At 44.9% G+C, this 5,146-nt stretch overlaps 1 non-coding gene across 1 annotated transcript; it reads right to left on the minus strand.

Moving 5' to 3' along the window:
• Window positions 1-1,765: 1,765 nt before the first annotated feature.
• On the minus strand, window positions 1,766-1,836 carry trnag-gcc (transfer RNA glycine (anticodon GCC)). Its single transcript has one exon. It is a non-coding gene; the product is annotated as a tRNA-Gly (tRNA).
• Window positions 1,837-5,146: the final 3,310 nt, after the last annotated feature.

Below are 5,146 nucleotides of genomic sequence, written 5' to 3' on the forward strand. Positions count from 1 at the left end.
TTCCTTAAGACAGATGTTAAGCTAATTGGCCTGCAATTTCCTGCTTTCTGTCTCCCTCCCTTTTTTAAAAAGGAGTTACATTCACTATTTTCCAATCAAATGGAACCTTCCCGAATCTAGGGAATTTTGGAAAATCTAAACCAACTCATCAACTATCTCACTAGCCACTTCTTTTAACACCCTAGGATGAAGTACATCAGGACCCAGGGACTTATCAGCCCACAGCTCCAACAATTTGTTCAGTACCACTTCCCTGGTGATTGCCATACACCCTTCAATTTTCAGGTCTCAATCTATGTCATCCTGCAGCCATGTCTCTGGAATGGCTGTCAGATCGTACTTATTTATTTCTTTTTGAGCTATCAGTTCATCTGTTTTGTTTCAAATGCTATGTGCATTCAGATAGAGAGCCTTTAGTTTTGTCCTTTTATTATTTTTATAACCTCTAGCCTTTGGATGCATTTGCAGATGGTGTGAAACATGGAAGCATTGTGAACTGTGAGGAGGATAGTGTAGAACTTCAAAAGGACATAGACAAGTTGGTGGAATGGGCAGACAGGTGGTAGATGAAGTTCATTGCAGAGAAATGTGAGGTGATTCATGTAGATACAATATAGAATAAAGGGAACAATTCTAAAGTGGGTGCAGGAGCAGAGGGACATAGATGTATATGTGCATAAGTCATTGAAGGTGTCAGGACAGGTTGAGAGTGGTTAATAAAGCATACAGTATCCTGGGCTTTATTAATAGGGGCATAGAGTACAAGAGCAAGGAAGTTATGTTGAACTTGTATAAGTCACTAGTTTGGCCTCAGCTGGAGTATTGTGTCCAATTCTGGACGCCGCACTTGAGGAAAGATGTGAGGGTATTGGCGAGAATACAGAAGAGATTCATGCGAATGGTTCCAGGGATGAGAAATTTCAGTTATGAAGTTAGATTGGGGAGGTTAGGACTGTTTTGCTTGGAGAAGAGAAGGCTGAGAGGTGACTTGATCGAGGTATTCAAAATCATGAGGGGTCTGGGCAGAGTAAATAAGAGAGAAACTGTTCCCACTCCTGAAAGGATCGAGAATGAGAGGGCACAGATTTAATGTATTTTGGAGCGAGAAGCAAAAATGACATGAGGAAAAACTTTTTCATGCAGCGAGTGGTTATGGTCTGGAATTGCTGGCTGAGAAAGTGGTGGAGGCAAGTTCAATTAAAGCATTCAAAAGGGAATTAGACAGTTATATGAAAAGGAAGAATGTGCAGGGTTATGGGGAGAAGGCAGGGGAATGGAACTGAGGGAGTTGCTCTTTCAGAGAGCTAATGTGGACGGAATGGGCCAAATGGCCTCCTTCTGCACTGTAACGATTCTGTGATTCTCTTAGATTTATACTCTCTATCTCTTCCTGCCACATAGATACATAGAGAGATACAGCACTGAAACAAGCCCTTCGGCCCATTGAGTCTGTACTGACCATCAACCACCCATTTATACTAATCCTACATTAATCCCCACAATTCTCCTACCACATCCCCACCTTCCCTCAATTCTCCTACCACCTACCTACACTAGGGGCAATTTACAATGGCCAATTTACCTATCAACCTGCAAGTCTTTGGCTGTGGGAGGAAATCAGAGCACCGGGTGGAAACCCACGCAGTCACAGGGAGAACTTGCAAACTGCACACAGGCAGTACCCAGAACTGAACGCAGGTCACTGGAGCTGTGAGACTGTGGTGCTAAACATTGCGTCACTGTGCCAACCCAATAGGAGCATCATTGCATTGACCGGGAATCGAACCCAGGCCTCCCGCGTGGCAGGCGAGAATCCTACCACTGAACCACCAATGCAATCACAAACCACCAATCCAATCACAGTCTGTTTTTCATTTCCCATATTAATACCTTTCTCTCTTGCCTTGTCTCTACTCTTTCATTCACCATATCTTCCCAATTTTGATCCCTTGCCCCCACTATTCAGTTTAAATCCCTCTCTACTTTCCTAGTTATGCAGCTCGCTAGAACACCAGCCCCAGCACAGTTCAGGTGTAGACCGTCCCAATGGTACAGCCACCACTTTCCCAGTAACCCCTTCAAGGTTCTGCTTCCTAATTTGGTGCCCAGCTCCTCATTATTATTATACTGAACCTCTTTCGTTGTCCTGCCCATGTTGTTGGTTTCTACATGAACCACAATGACTGGATCCTCCCTCTCCCACTGTCAGTTCCTCCCCAGCTTTGAGCAGATGCCCCAAAGCCTGGCACCGGGCAGGCAACACAGCTGTCTGGACTCTCACTCTTTGCTGCAGAGAACAGTGTCTATTCCCCTCACTATACTGTCCCCGACTACCACTACATTCTTTTTTGCTCCCCCCACACCCCCAAATTAAATGGCTTCCTGTACCATGGTGCCATGGTCAGGTTGCTCATCCACCCTGCAGCCCCCACTCTCACCCAAACAAGCTGAAAGAACCTCAAACCTGTTACACAATCGCAAAGGCTGAGGCTCCTGCACTCCTGCCCTCTGGGTCCCCTTACTCGCCTCAGTTGCAGCCACACTCTCCCATCCCGGACCAAATCAGAAGACCCTCTCCTAAGGCGTGTGACCGGCTCCTGACACAATGTGTCCAGGTAACTTACCCCCTCCCTGATGTGTCGCAGTGTCTGCAGCTCGGCCTCCAGTTCAATGACTCTGAGCCGAAGCTCTTTGAGCTGCAAACACTTACTGCAGATGTGTTTGCCCTGGATCACACTGGCATCTAGGAGCTCCCACATGCTGCAGCCATGATACATCACCTGTCCTGCCATCCATAGTGTGTTTTAATTCACTACTTAATTATTTTATTCAATTATTTATTTTCCTTTTTTATATATTTCATTAACCTTACCACCTGTAGGCCCCAAAAGGTTGATCAAGGAATGCTTTATACCCAGCATGCTCTAAGGCAGCTAAAGATCAGCACAGAACTTGCTGAAGTAAGCTAACAGACACGTCGAAGCTTGTGGTTAGGGATATGTGACCGTTAGACTAGAGTGTTGAACAAGAATAGATAAAAGAGGAGCAGATACAGGGGAATGAATGGTGGTTAATGTAAAAAAGTCTGGACTTCTGTCCAGTTGGCTAAATGGCTAATGTTTGCCAAAGATGAGATAATGCTTGAAGATTTGGGCAAAACAAGATCATGTGAGTCATGGGTTGAACAAGGAGCCTTCAAAGAATATATAAGGGTTAACACTTGAGGGTATTCTCAGCGAGAACCCGGGAACAATTCTCGAAGGCAGGACCCTGAGGCTGGAGGCTCAGTGATCAACCGTGACAAGAGACTGATCACCTCTGTGTTGACGGGTAGTATCTTGTACAAGAAGTGAGATTTGTACTTATTTGGTGTCTAAATAAAACTGTTGTAAGCAATTGTATGCTTTAAGTGATTCTAGTACTAATAAAGTGAAGTTATATGGGACTTTGGTTTTAGTGTATCTTTGTCTGTCACGTCAGTTGATACTCTACAGAAAGAAAGGGTCAACACACCAGTTCCTGTACTATTTTAAACCTTAGGAATAGAATAGAACTTTAGCCACTTATCAGATACTCACCAGACAGCTAGCTTCTTCCCCAAGTCGAGTAAGAACCAAATCCTACAGGTTGTAAGAGTTAGAAAAAGCAAAGCAAAGGAGCACCTCCTTCACTCACTCAGCAAACTGCCTCAACTCACTGAACTCCCAGCACTCTGTTCAAATTGCACTCAATGCTAAGTCGCACTGAGATTTCTGTATTTATATGTTCTGAAACTAAAGAGATTAGTTGAGCCCCAGGTACAGAAAAAACAGTTCAAACTAGTTTTCTTAATTAACGAACTACAGCTGCTTCCCAGTGGATCACTTGTATATCCCTGCTTAGGCCCCTGGATGAAATTTAGAATTTAAATGTTAAATACAAACAAAATTAGATTTTTTGAAAGAGATTAAGATTCCCTCAACTTCCAGCACTCTGTTCAAGTCACACTCATTTAATGGAGAGAGGGATAACATGAAAAGAGAGAACTAGTAACAATATCAGCTAATGCGGGGTTCAAGAGGGGAGGTTGGGTCGTCAGAGGTTTAGTGAGAAAAGGGTTGAGGGATCAGGAAGTGGGTCCCATGGACAAAATGAACTTGGACTGGGCATGATGGGAAATAGGAGAGAAACAAGAGAAAGGTGTGAGTTCAGGGTTTGGATGAGAGGGAGCATTAGAGCAAGTTTGGCTCAGTGAGCTAGTGGAAAGGAGTCAAGTGGCAGCGGCAGCTGATCGGATGATCTCAATAATATAGACAAAGAAGTCCATGAGCTCCTCACTTTTATAGTTGGAGGTGAGGGTGGAGGAAACGGGGGAGAGGGGTTTAAGAAGATGGATTGCAGTAAAGAAAAGAAGCTGGGGGTTATCTTTGCATTCCAGTATGATCTGGGAATAGAGATCAGTTTTAGCAGATGAGAGCAGGACCCAACAGTGTTTGATATGGTCAAGCCACATCTGGCAGTGGATGGCTAAACCATATCCACTCAAATCTGCATCCCAACTTAAGGGAGTGGAGATGAGGGTTGAACCAGGGTAGCGGCTAGAGTGAGAGAGAGTAATGGTTTAATTGGGGACTAGGACATCAAAGGTGGAGGTGAGGGTGCAGTTGAGTAAATCAGTAGATACAGAAATGTTGAGCTGAACGGACAGCCAAAGGCTGTTGGATATTGAAAGCACAGTTGTAAGTGAATTGAGGGAGAATTTTTTCTCCAGGGACAGATACAGAGGGAAGTAGGGTTGGGGCATGGGAGAGGGGTGTGGGTGGAGAGTGATACAAGGAGATGATCAGAGAAGACCGTCTCTGGGTTGATAGGATAGGACTAGCAAGACCACATGAAATGGCAAGGCCTAGTGGTGGTTGTGAATATGGGTTGGGGAGCTGATATGGAGGGAGAAATGTAGGGAGGATCAGAGGGCAGTGAACTCAGAGGAGAGAGAGCATGATGTGCTGCAGATCACTGACCTCCGGATAGCAGTAAAGTTGGGTGCATACAGAGTCCTGCCAACAATGGACAGTCAAATGGAGGTTTGCAGGAGCCAGGCGTTGGTGTTTTGGAAACAGCCCTGGTTGTTAATGGAGAGCACCACCAGCAGGAGGAGCATGTGTGC

The sequence above is a fragment of the Heterodontus francisci genome, chromosome 32 (assembly GCF_036365525.1).
Source record: "Heterodontus francisci isolate sHetFra1 chromosome 32, sHetFra1.hap1, whole genome shotgun sequence".
In the NCBI taxonomy this organism is placed as follows: domain Eukaryota; kingdom Metazoa; phylum Chordata; class Chondrichthyes; order Heterodontiformes; family Heterodontidae; genus Heterodontus; species Heterodontus francisci.